Consider the following 14,247-nt stretch of genomic DNA (forward strand, 5'->3'; position numbering starts at 1 on the left):
CAAACAAACAAACAAACAAATAAATAAATGGACATCAAGTGATATGTTGGGGATCCTGTAACTTTTCAGTGTGCCAGGCAAAATAAATAAATGAACAAACTATTTGAATTGGAGCTACAAGAATTAAGGTGCTTTCAAAAGTGATAACAAACTCAGACACAACCATAAGTGTGGACATGACAAAGGAGAATAACTGATGAAGTTTCTACAAGAACAAACCCCTGCTGAAGAGTGTCTTCCCTGTAGTGAAATTGGCTGAAGCAGGGAAGATCTTTCATCCCAAAGGATGAAAGATGTGAGGGATTACTGATGATGAAAGTATTGCTGGCAGTGAGCAGGTGAGAAGATGGATTTTAAGTACATTTAAGGGGATCAAGCTGTAAGGAAAACATCAACAGCTGCAAGAGATCCTAAGCGAAGCTAAAGTCTGAAAACAGCCTAATCAGAAAAAATTTGCAAGTGACAAAGAAAGTCATATAGAATTTCTGAGGCTAATAAACTACATGAGTTTTTAAATTAGAAAAAGAAATTCAATAGGGGAAAAAAGAGGACAGAATAGAATATTTTAATTAAGGCATGAAACTGTGCAGAAGACCAATGAAACCCACAAAACACAAACTTAAAATTATATTAGCTCTGTTGCACTTTATGTACCTTTTGGTTGTAGCATGTAGTCACAAGAAAAATCCTTCCAGTGGCAGCAGTCAACAAAAGCCTGGAAGCCACCATGTGTAAGGGAGAAGAGTGAAAGTGACAGATGTATGATTCCTATCATTATACCTAAACGCTTGTACCAAATACTAAATTAGTTCTGTTTCCAATACCTTTCTCTAATATTTCACTGGCCTAAATTGTACCAATTTGTTTGTATATAATGTTGGTTATGTAATTCTTTCTATATTTGTGACTGACAAGACTCCTGCTTTTATATCTTACTGCATACTTTCATAAGAAAAAAAATCCATGTGGGGAATAAAATGAAAAGAAAAATCTTATTAAAAGGCTTTGTCACCAAAGTTATTTTAACACCTACTCAAGAAGAAAGGCTAAAAATAAAAAACAGAAGGCACAGATCATTAAAAGTACTGACAACAGGAAAAATCTTTACAAATTCTCAAATCCTGATAAACCTGTTGAGACAGTCATGTGAAAGAAAGTATAAAGAACATTCCCACAGAAGCCAGGACATTCAGGATGAAAGATCTTCCCAGCTCCAGCCAATTCCACTACAGGGAAGACACTCTACAGGGGCTGACAATGTTTTTGGACAGGGTGCCAAAAACACCCACAACATAGACTTACAAGATATTGGCATGTCAGGGGTGGAGGGTGGGAGAGGCACGAGGGGCCTGATCCTTGTTGTGGCAGCACAGCCCTGGCCCCTTCCTCATCATCTGCCCTGAGGTGAATGTGCACCTGCCACCAGCAACAAGCTTAGCCGGGACTTCGCAGACCCTGGTGAAGCTGCTTGTAACTTCCTGGCTGCCTGCCACAGCTGGCCCAGACCTCTGGGCAGGCCCCTGCCACTGGCTACAGAGCCTGGGCTGCTTGCAGCAGGTGGTGGGGAGGCTGGAAGCAGCTGCACTGGGGTCCATGGAGCCCTGGCCTGGTTTGTTGCAGATGACAGGGAAGAGACAGGGGCTGTACTAGAGACAGGGGCTGTACTACCACAATAAGGACCGGGCCCTCATAGCTTCCCAACTATCCACACCGAGGCGCACGTGCCAAGCAAAATGCCTTCATATACCACACTCTGGCACACATGCCAGGGTTTGCCAACCGCTGCTCTCCAGTCTCACAGACCAGATTTTCTTGTGGAGAATTTAACCTGAATTTTCCTTTAATACAAGAAAAATGGGAGGAAATAAACATCTTACAGATTTCTTCCTCCTCCTCTTCAATATTTAAGCATTTCAAATACTTGTCAGTCTTAGAAATCTATTATTCATTTTGTTTTACCTTCCCAATTTGTCATGTTCTCTAATAGAGGTTCCCAGAAATTATCTACTTCATCTGGGATATGCTTTCATGGTTTTAGGTCTATAGTTGCATTTCTCCCATCTTGCATTGTAAGCATATTATAAGTTTGTTATCCATTCACTCCTAGGATCCTTTTGACATTACTAGCTTTTTAGTACTTTATTTCTCAATTAATGGCTATGCTTTTGAAATTATTCTTCTTTAAATTCATGATTTTACATCCTTTGTGCTCAACTTAAACATTTTAAATGTCTTATTTCCTGTCTGCAGAATTTTCTGCATCACTTGTCAACATCTAATGGCCTCTCACAAACAATATCCTGGTACAGTGGGTGGGTCAGGAGGTAGGTAGGTTATTTTGTACTATTTCAGGTACAAAAAATTAGTTCAGATGCGAAAAGTACGATTTTGATCCAGCTTTAGCCTTGCACCCACAGACACCTGCCCTTCAATACTTCTCCAAGGTTAGAGAAGCAATCTGTAACACATCCAAGTAAAACCTACATATGCTATATTTCAATCCAGGTTTTTAATCATATCATCTTTTTAAATGATTATAGACCGGCTTTGCTATCTCTTTCCTCACCTGGGTTAAACAACTGCTAATCATTAGGGCTGTGTTAAATTTTGGCAGCTGCTTCGTTTCGGAGGCATTTTGGGCCATTTCAAGTGCCCAAAACACTGAATCCGAATCAAAATGGAACATTTTGGAAAGGTTTTGGAGAATTTTGGAGTTTTGGAGCCTGGCTTGCAGGGAAACAAAAACTAAGAAGAGGGAGGGGAAAGACTGCTCTGATACTGACATCTAGCTCCCAGTTCAATTCCCCAGCTCTTCCTAGGAGGTGCGGGCCCCCCAATCTGCTTGCAGGATTTCAGCAGGCTGCTGCTGCAGTCTGGAGCTAGCAGCAGCCGCTTGGCGCAGCCCACACAGGGCGCCAGGAAGACTGCAAAGCTTCCCTTGCAGCCCATTCGAAACAGATTCAGAGGCGATGCGGCTGAAACGAAACAGGACAGTGAACTGAAACACCAAAATGAATCTCTGTCCTCTGAAACAGCTGAATCTGAAACCAAATCAAAACAGCCATTTTGCACAGCCCCACTAATTAGCTAAACTGTCAAGTATTTAATGTATTGTTTATGCAGTCTTTCAGATTTCTACTGAAGATATTCAATGAAATTGGCTCTAACAGCAATCCCCACAACCTACTACTGTATATTTCCACTTCTCTCAATTCAGTATATATAAGGCCTGGAACCAAAGAGGAATCATCAGCATAAAGCTGATACATTTTACTGGTAAACTTCAGGTGAAGGGTTAAGATGGGTAAATTGATATAAACCAATATTCCAAACAGGACAACCAAAATCCTTTTGGTAGCTCAATTAATATTTCATTTATAAAAAAGTGGAATAGCTTCAAAAGGTGAGAGACACACTTCAGAACACCTAAAAACCTGGTGAATAGGAAACTTGGGATGCTGAAAACCCAGCCTCAGGCTCTCTCTCAATTAAATTACCAGTGAAAGTTAAATAAGACACTGTAAACAGGTGATAACATTACTATGTATAGGCAATGTAGCTAACAGTTAAAGTTGCCCATCATTTCCCATTTATAAACAACTGAAAAACTGGGGCTTATGTTTTTGCTCTACTAAGCATTTGTGCCAAAATTTTCTATGCTTGGTGTTAATTCTAATGATTTTTTAAAAACATTTCAGAAAAAAAAGGTTAACATTGTCTGAAAAAGTAATTACAAGAAAATGGATTGTAAAAAGCATGGTTGTTCAAAAAAAGTTAAGATAACATCTTGCACCTCCCTGCTATGGAACATGACTGTAAAGGCTGGTCACCCTAGTATCAGCTATGTATCTTTTACTGTACCTGTGAAAACATGACCAAATGTGGCTACATTATGAGCATTCGAAAAAGAAACACAAATCACACAGCAATGAAATTACTCAGAATAAGCCAACCTGATTCTGAATCAATTCTCTGAAGGTGCTACCTGTATTAAGTATGCTTCATCCCAACTCCAGCCTTCAAACCAGCCAGTACATGCACCATCCCTCAGTGACTGAGCCTGCTGCATCCAGGTACTCTAGAGAGTGAACAGGGCAGGGCCTTTCTAAACAATTTCTGCTCCATGTTATTGTGATGGAAGGTACCAGGATTCAGGGCAGGAAGACTATCTTACGTGTTCTTTATTTTTTTTTCCTGTGTTCTTAACAAATGAGGACAAGAAAAGAAGAGGGGCTGGAGTAAAAGAAACAGAATGTGGTGACTGTGTGTTGGGATCTGGCAGGAAAAGGTAGGGAACAGCCTAGATAGGAACAGAGGAAGTAGGGGAAGGGTCTCAAGCCATTAGGTTTGGTGGGGGAGAAGCACAAATGGAAGAGGCAAGAGCAGGAGCGGAAAAGGCCACTGGTATCTATTTCTCCAGAGTGTATAACTGAACCTAGAAATTCAACTCTTTTCATTCCTTAGCTGACAGTAAGTACCTGTGAAGTGTGAGAAAGCATACATTTAATTTGAATTCAACAGAGAAGACCTGCCTATCATTGCTACTAATTACTCTAGCCTCTGCTATAGAACTAAAGGTTGAAAAACTGCTGATGAACCAAGCTGCAGGTCAGTTTTGTTCCACGTGACAGAATCTCTGTGTTTATTGTATTTTTTTTAAACTTAGGAAATGATACCTATAAAACATTTAAGTTAAAAGGATGTGACAGCTGCTAAGTCATTGATTCAGCTGTGACTGACTATCTCTGTTCTGCCTTTGTTGTGTTGGTACATTCACTAAAAGCCATCTTTTTTAACAGATGATTACCAACTGCACGGGCGTGTCTACACATGCCTTTAAGTGGGCTTAGCCTAAAATTGCCATTTTTAAGGCACATTAAGGGTGTATGTCTACACATACACACTCTTAATGCACCTTAAAAATGGCATGCAACTTAAGGCTATGTGAGCCTAAATTTGATACCTGCATAAAGCAGGTATGAAATTTAGGAGCAAATAGTTAAGTTGCAATAGCACAAGTGTAGACATGCTAATGCACATTAACACAGCGTGCGTCAATGGATAGACACTGCATTAATGTATATTAGTGCGCCTACACGTGCGCTAATGTGACTTGGTTATTTGCACCTAAATTTAATGTGCAATACTACGTCCATGTGTAGATGGGCCCCTAAATCACCTTAATACGCCTTAAGCAAAGGTGCATTAAGTTTAGGTGCGCATAAAAACACGTGTAGATACACCCCATGTTCCTAACACCTTCCCCATTTACTGTGCTAGGAAATCTTAACTATAACTAAAATTGGTTCAAACTCTGCTATGAACATACACAGTACTAAAACAAACCAAACCAAACCAAACAAAGCTAAGTTCTCTGATAGCCTTATAAAATACATACTGATTATCACTAAGGCCCCCTCTACATGTTACAGGTATCGCACAATTACCTTGAGACCAGCTACACATGCAAAGTAGCTATCACACAATAAAAAGTTTCAAGCAGCTATGAAACTAGATCTCAAAAACATGTAAGCTAGGTGCTGTTGAACTTTAATTTGCATGTGTAGCAGGGTCTGTCCTGTGGCTGGGAGCTACATCAGCTAACAGGGCACTCAACCACATGGGTGTAACCCCTGATCTAGGGATTGCAGCTGCCATGATCACCAAGGCTCAGGGGTGTGCAAAACCCATGGGCCCAAATGGTGCTCTTGGCTCCAGCTGCATCTTACTCATCAGCTGTGGGTTCTCTGGATCCCAAGACTGCATGTGCCCCCTGCAGCTGAGAGCCCTGTCAGCAAAGGGGACTCTTAGCCGTAGGTGCCTGCTTCTTGCCAATGCAAGGGAAGCCCAATCTTGATTGGGCTCCCCCTATACCAGCAATAAGGTGCAATTGGATCTAATGTGTGATCCACACAGTCATGCCTCTTGCCATGCCACACAAGCATGGCAGAATGCACAATTTTGGGATCACACATTAGATCCCATCATGCTTTAACCTGCATGTGTAGAGAGCACCTAAATAAAACAAGGCTGACTTATTGTGGTTTAACTTCCATTTGGCACAGGATAGGGAAGACAGATAAAACTGTTACCACAGAGTAGCTGGTGTGCAGGAAATCCAGCATCCTCTTTTTAACTAAATTGGTTAAATGATGTTTGCATTTAGTTCTGGAAGTTATTAGTTCCAGAATCTGTTAGTTCCATGTTAACTTTTTTCTGGGCAAGCCAGTTCCATAATTTAGGTGTGGCTCCTGTTAAAAAAGCACAAAAAACCTCCCACACAAAAGTTTTCCCTGCTGTTTGACTATTTCATCATCCAAGGGAATCTGTCATGGGATGGAGTATCTGGAGCAAGGCATTCTCTTACGTAAGTAAGGGTAAGAGAATACCAAGGCAAACCTGGAACTGAAGTCTCTATGCAATGGTGAGCCAATGAAGGAAGCAAAGCACAAGGGTAATGTGAATATATTGACATGTTGCTAAGAAAAAAGCAATGCATTTATTTACCAACATACATCAACCTAAATTGTGAATATTACAATAAGATGTTGATGACATTTTTGCAGGGTATTTATATACCTAAAGAGCACTAGTATGAGGCTAAGTAAATCAAATAAAAGGATGAATTAAACCCCAAAGCTAGTATTAAGATTTGTGAACAGTGGCCTCACAGTTTCTACAAGAACAAAAGTTCAGACAGATAACATATTTTAATACTCAAATATACAAATATGGCTACATATTGTAGCTACAAATAGTGTTGCAGAAAGCTCTGAAAGAATTATTCTGCTTATGTGGAAATGCAAACAGATATAAGTAACGGTCTGTTAGTGGGATACTTTTACAATAGTTGATGGTTGACAAGCTTTCTCCAAACCTGTATATTTTTAAAATGGATGCTTAACTCTCCCCATGTGGGTGAATCACGCATACCTAAATGATTATTTAAGTGCTGGTATACAGAAGACTATTTGCCCTGCCTCCCCAGCTCTTTGGACCATCACTTATAGCCCAAGAGTTTGAGCAGGGAAGAATACTAAGATTCCAGTCTATAACATCACAGCCCAAAATCAGCAAAGACTATTGCTTTACCTCTTAATTTTTCCCTCAAGTATTCAAAATAGTTCTTTTCTTCCTACTCCTGCTGTATGTATACAGAACAGATATCTTGAAGCAATTTAACCTTTTCCTTGCAAGGGATAATTTATTATGCCTTTTAACCAAATGCTATTGGTTAACACAAATGGGGGCAGCAAACAGGGCAAGCAGTTTTCAGGCAAGTCTGCTGGTAGCAAGAAGCAGAAGGGGAAGCAAAGCCAGGTACAAGGCACCAGACTCTGCCCAAGGAAAGTAAGTGATCCAGAGCTGCCTGTGCCTTTGACTTGTTGAGTATTTGTTTGGTAGGCTGTGTGTGTTTGGGCCCTATGCTCTGAGAAGCTGGGTGTGTTGCTAGCTGAGTGATTGCTGCCTGTGCCTGACAGAAGCCCTAATGAGGAGTGGAGCTAGTCCAGGCCCAGCAGAGCATAAAAGAAGACCTCCTGAGCATCCAAGGAACCAGCAAACAAGGCAAACAGTTTGCAGTTCCCCCCACCCCCGACCACTTCGAGGGGATAGCTTTTCACCTTGGTGCGAGGAAGCAGGGAAAAGGGTACCATTTGGGGCCAAGGAACAGTAAACAGGCCAGCTTCCAGGAGAGTTTGCTAGGGAAGGTACGCTTGGAAGAAGGTCAGTAAGAGAAGAGACAGATTAAGAGACTCAGGGAAATGGCTGGAGGATGTCACAATGCCAGAGCCACTGCTTGCACCTGTGAGGTTTCTGTCCAGGAAGGACTGCTCACCATTGAGGCTTCCACCTGGGTCCAGGTTTGGCGCTGTGGGGACTGCAGCTTGCAGGTTCCTTCTAGTGATGGTCAGGTGGGGGAGTGCTTGCAATGTAAGCGGTGCCTCCGGGAGGTCTCTCTCAGGGAACAGGCAAGAGACCTACAGGAGGAAGTGGTGAGGCTCCAAAGCATCCTCTACCATGAGGAGTTCATCAGTCGGATACTGGAGGAGACCTCCAGGACTGTGGAGGAAGAACTGCTAGAGGCAGTGCTGCACTGATCAGCCAGCACTTGCTCCCAGAAGCGGCTGCAGCAATTGGCGTTTGCAGGATTGCCAGGGCGACATCCCGCCTACTAGTCGCCAAGATCGGCTGCAGAGAGATCCCACCCCCCCAGGGTCAGCAGAACTGGTCACCGCGGGGAGCATACGGCCCCCCTGACTAAGGCGGCACCAGTCGCCCGTGGTCTCTCATAACATTCTTGCAGGCAAGCTAAGGAAGTGCAGGCTGGATGAATGGACTGTAAAGTAGACAGAAAACTGGCTGAAGCATCAGGCTCAGAGGGTAATAATCAATGGCTCGATGTCTAGTTGGCAACCAGTATCAAGTGGAGTGCCCCAGGCGTTGGTTTTGTTCAATATCTTCATCAATGACCTGGAAGATGGCATAGAGCGCACCCTCAGCAAGTTTGCAGATGACGCTAAGCTGGGGGGAGGAGTAGATACACTGGAGGGTAGGTCTAGGATTCAGAGTAACCTAGACAAATTGGAGAACTGGGCCAAAAGAAATCTCATGAGGTTCAATAAGGACAATGCAAAGTCCTGCACTTAGGACAGAACAATCCCATGTACCAGTACAGGCTGGGGCTGACTGGCTGGGCAATGGCTCTGCAGAAAAGGATCTGGGGGTTACAGTGAACATACGCCAGCAGTGTGCTCTTGTTGCAAAGAAGGCTAATGGCATATTGGGATGCATCAGTAGAAGTGCTGTCAGCAGGTCAAGGGAAGTGATTATTCCCCTCTCTTCAGCACTGGTGAGGCCACGTCTGGAGTACTGTGTTCAGTTTTGGGCCCCCCACTACAGAAAGGATGTATATTGGAGAGACTCCAGTGGAGGGCAACAAAAATGGTGAGGGGGCTGAGGCACATGACTTACCAGGAGAGGCTGAGGGAACTGGGCTTATTTAGTCTACAGAAAAGATGGGGGGGATATAATAGCAACCTTCAACTACCTGAAGGAAGGATACAAAGATTGTTCTCAGTGGTGGCAGATGACAGGATAAGGAGCAACAATCTGTTATATCTCCATCCTTGGAGGTTTTTAAGACACAGCTAAACAAAGCCTTGGCTCGGATGATCTAGCTGGAGTTGATCCTGCTCTGAGTGGGCGTTTTAACTACATGACCTCCTGAAGTCCCTACCAACCCCAACTTTCTATGATTCTATATCTCAAATATTTTTTCTTAGCAGAGAGCCAGAGGCAATTAATTTGACCTAGCATGGAAGTGGCCACATGGCAGCAGTGTTCAAGACTTCAAAACCTCACACAATCTTGGAAAGTAGAAAGTGGTAAACAAGAGAAAGTACAAGAAAGAAGAAAAAAAAACTGGAGAGAATAAATTCTGTAGGACTCAAATTTAAAAACCAGACTCAAGGAAAAGAAAATACTTTAACTGCAGTTACAGTGTACAGTACTGTATTGGTCTAGTTATGGCTTAGGGTTACATCTTTTTGGCAGGTGTAACTAATTAGTTTCACACCCTCTCCAAACGCCAATCCGATCCCATCCCTCTGCCCAAATGGCTGCTCTGTCTTCTGCTCCCTGCCCTGTGTTCCTACCTCATGTGTTACTTTGATTTTAGCTTCCAGCCCTATGCTCCCTGACCAATCTACCACTGTTTCTGCTTTCTACCCCATCAGCCACTAGGCTGCCTGTCCCTTCTTTGGTCTGCCATGTGCCACACATACAGGCTTTCCATGCCACTTATGGCACACGTATGCCTCAGGTTGGCAACCACCGATTTAAAATATGGACTTTAGTTGCTTTAAGAGAGAAAGGTGGGAGAAAAGTTGATGCTGCTTAATACAAATTGGCTAAAGCACTTTAATTTTGACTCTAAATGAAGCAGGGTTGACGCTGAATCTGTTTTGCTACCTTACATTGATAAAAGGTCATAGAAACTTAACAGATGCATTGAAATAAATTGTATATTGAGACATCCATTCTGACAATATCCTTATTGTTATAAAACCAACAACATTTAACAAAATGAAAAACCTTACTTTTCTGAAGTTCTGGTGGCTGCCACTGGATTCTTCCACTTTCCTCCCACTACAGATGCCTGTTATGGGAACAGTAAATTATAATTAACAACAACTCTGTACCTCAGAATTTGAATCCTTGGCACCTACATTACACTCCTCCTTGCCCTTACCAAACAAAGAAGAAAGAGATTTATTACAGCATTCAAAATAGTAGTTTCATATTTTATTCAGTTTCCAAGTACATAAAACCTTCATAAACTTCTCCAATACAGTTTACACCTTAAGAATTTGCTTCCAAATAATTAATGAAAAAACTTGGCCAAAGTGGCCACAATACAAGGGCAACTGCAAACTGATCCATTCTTTCCAAGTTATACGCAGCAAAAAGTTACTGTGTTTTTATACCTCATCCCTTTTACCGGGAAATCTCAACAATCCATCTAATGTTGTCATACATGGTATGTCCAGATATCATGTGTCATGGGTTTCTTAAAAATGTATGCAATAATGTTTTCTAAAATAATTCTCTTATGATTCTTCCAAGACTGAAACTTTATGTTTGAACTAAGGCCAGAAGGGAATGGTTCTGGGGAAGTTAGAGTTAAAACAAACAAACAAAAAAAATCAATTCACCATTTTGGCATTACAAAATCATCAAAAATGAAAATCGAAGGTGTTAGCGCATATTTTTGGTTGTAGTGAACATCTGGGGAGAAACAATTCAATATGAAATAAAACAAATGAAAACAAACAAACTTTGCGTATAGCTTGTCTTTCATGACAAAGCATCCCTTGACTAAATTTGGGAGAAGGATGAACTAATTAGATATACATAGCCGAGGAGTGACTATTATGTGCCATAAGAGCGCATCAAAAGTAGCTGTCACCTTTTCAAGATTATTAGGACCAATAAGAACTGCATGTTATTCTGATCCAGTCAGCCATGTACAATGGGCATTGCTTCCAAGGGACATGATAAAAGATTATAATCTTACTGTGACAAAAAGTTCCTCAGAAACAAGATTACTACAGCAGGAGAGAGATCACAAAACAATGCTAGTGTAGCTCAGAGATACCCAAGGTAACTTTAAAGGAGTTATCTAAGGTATGAGTAATAATGTAGTCTAGTAGCGTGCAGCTCAGTGTGATTTAATTGTCCTTGTTTCTTAGAAATGACTTCAGCATGGACTTCCCCAAAGGTGTGAATCCTATAACTTCCTGCAGATTCTAAGCTTCCCATTTAAAACCAAATGTTAACCTTTTCAATGTAATGATATAGCTGCCACAACATTCATATATTGTCCTGTGAATCCAGACTTGCCAAAAACTCTCACCAGTCAAAGAGTAACAAATATGTGAACTGATCCTGCCCTCACTTCAAGTCACCTACAATTTCAAGTCACATTTATATATAAGCCAATTAGTTTCACACACTGTTCAAAGGGTAGGGAGAGAAGTTACACATAAAACAATTTCAGTAATCCAAAACTGGTTTAAACCTGTAACAGACCAGAAGCTAAATGCACATAAACCAGTTGCAAACTGGCTGAAACTGATTTAAGACAAACCTGGTTGAATGTAGTATCAGATTTAACTGATTTGAGTCAAACCGGTTTATGAAACGTCTATCCCAGGCCCCTTAATGGTTCAAGTTAAATCACAGTCCCCCAGTATGCTTTGCAGCCCTGGGTTAGGCTGTGCTGTCTCCTCCAGAGAGCAGGGTTGGCCTGTCTCTCTGTTCCCTAACTGGAGCAGTGAGGGCTGGCTGACAAGGGGGGAGCAAGCCCAGCTGGCAATGCAGCCCAGTCAGGGGGGAATGGAGACTGCTCCCTGCCTCCCCCACCCCCGCAGCAAACCCTGGCTAGGAGCTGGGTACAGGGAGGGGAGTTAAACACCCTTTCCCCCACTCAAACTTACTGTTGGCTGTAACCGTGGACTACAAATCTCAGAGGCACCTGGAAGCAGGAAGAGGAAGTGATGAACAACCCTGCAGAGTCCTGCTGCTCTGATTGTGAACTGCAAATCCTAGAGACCTCAGGGGAAGAAGTGAACACACAGTCAGAGAGCCATGAGCGCCCCTCGGCTTCTGGCCTGAGCCACTGCAGGCCTGTGGCTGCATTTTCTGAATCAAAAGTAAATGTTTGTTCACTTCTGTTTCAATTTAATCTGTGCAGTTTAGACTAACCTGCAAAGACTGAATCGATTTAGCCTCAGGCTTTTTGACCATCTGTCCCTAGTCAAACAGTGTTGCAGAAGCCCCACAGGGCTCCCTAATAGGGATAGGAAGGGTTTAACTGATACGCCCAGTGATAACTGATTAGCTTACCAGTTATAGTTTAGTGAAGGGCTGAACGCAGTCCAGCAGGGAAAGGGGGAAAGGAAGCCACGCAGTGCCCCAGCAGGAACTGGAAGGCAGTAAAGCAGGCAGGGTGGAGGGAGGGAAGGAAGGAGTAGGGATTTCATTTCTCAAATTCAGGTCTCCTAAATGAGCTGGTTTTATTAATCTCAATTTTTTCTAGCATGTACGTGTTATCTGCATTCATCATAAAAAGAGCATCATCACCCTCATTACATAAGCTGATGCCTCTGATTTTATTATAGTGTCTGTTTGGGGGCTGTGTTGGTTCTGCCTACTTGACCATTCACAGCCCCTTTTGGGCCTCGTTCAGAAACAGCAACTGATGCCATTTCTACAATCATGGCATCTCCAAACAAATACTACCTCTCTTTTTCCAGTCTGATTAATGTCTATGATTCATGTTCATCTCTAGCCTCCATCATTTTTGTGTTCTCAACAGCCCCCAATTTGGTAGTAACATGATGTTTAAGCCTCTCCCTTCTAAACTGCTCTCAAACAAGTTAAAATCAGAACTACTTAATGCCAAGACACCTCAACAACCAATCCAGGTCTGTATATGTTTAAAACAAACTTATAGTTGACTACTTCAAATAAAACTGTTTATTGTGGCATATTAATCTGAAACTATTCCTTATACTAACTAGCTGTCTCATTTGCCTCTTGGTAATCAGCACTTGACTCAAATAATCCAGAGCACTAAGGGAGATCCATAAAAATGCTTGGTTCTCACAAACTGCACTGATGGACACTGTTATTTAAAAATTCCCAGGCATACACATCCCACAAAGAGGAACCCACACAGACGATATTCAGATTTTTGGCTCTTGTTTAAGTGGGTCAGATATAAAATAGGCAAAAGGTTTTCTTTTTAAGGGAACATGCATTTCTGCTCAGTAGAGTATACCTTAATCTCAAAAGACTGTGAATGAGGTTTCAGTGATGCCATCGGTAAAAGGCAGGGTCCTGTTGCTACTCAACTTAATGCTGGCATCAAGAAATTAGGACTCCAACCACTAAAAGCCTTAACAGAAAATCCTAAATCAACTATGTAAATTAGCTGATGTGTCTATGCCCTACTTTGGAAAGAAAACTTACTGTGGCTAGCCATAAAGTTTAAGGGTTTCAACTATGAAACTATGTCTAATATGTTGACAAATTAACGAAGGGCACTAATGAAATAGAAATTCAAACAAAAGAGCAATATTTGTGGTGCTCGTAGAAAAATCATGTCAGGATTACTTTAAGATATTCAGTGCTATTCAGAACTTACCAATTTAAAAGTTTCACATTTTTACTGTCTTCAACAACATTGGCTGCACACACACATTAAAGTGATCTGGTAGAATTCTCCTGGGTTTGTTTTTCTCCTAGAAAAAACTTGCCTGGAGATGCCACAACAGACATTCAAATGCTGAGCTCTGAAGAGCAGAGAGCTTACAGTGATGTTTCTGCAGCTGGGGGGGTGGGGAGGGGGGCACTGAATGCTGTGTACACTTCTCATCAAGCTCGGCAGGCTCCCTCAGTCCAGATGAAGCAGTGGGAACACAGTAAAACGGGGGGGGGGGGGAGGGGCTGGCTCTATTTGATTTTGGTCCTTATTCTTTGTAATGCATATATACACCCAGGTAATATAGGACAGATTACGTTATTAGAGAGAAGCCAAATTGTTTTTTCTTCAGTAGCTCAGGATTTAACATTTTTCACAATCAATTTTCCTCTCATTTCTTTCAAAAAAAGAAAAATGAAAGACCACAAATACTGATTTAAGTCATCTTACTCCTTCCACAAGCACATATTCTATACAAA

The 14,247-nt window shown here is 41.8% G+C and overlaps 1 protein-coding gene across 6 annotated transcripts in view; it reads right to left on the minus strand.

Annotated features, from left to right (window-relative positions):
- The window catches only part of CLOCK (clock circadian regulator), a 105,326-nt gene that overhangs the window by 56,994 nt on the left and 34,085 nt on the right, over positions 1–14,247 (minus strand). For all 6 annotated transcript variants that reach the window (XM_090035949.1, XM_090035948.1, XM_090035952.1 and 3 more), the window contains exon 2: positions 10,101–10,159. The gene's annotated coding sequence lies outside the window, so the exon portion shown is untranslated. The remainder of the gene's footprint in view (positions 1–10,100; positions 10,160–14,247) is intronic.

The sequence above is a fragment of the Crocodylus siamensis genome, chromosome 2 (assembly GCF_052110815.1).
Source record: "Crocodylus siamensis isolate JL-2025a chromosome 2, ASM5211081v1, whole genome shotgun sequence".
In the NCBI taxonomy this organism is placed as follows: Eukaryota; Metazoa; Chordata; order Crocodylia; family Crocodylidae; genus Crocodylus; species Crocodylus siamensis.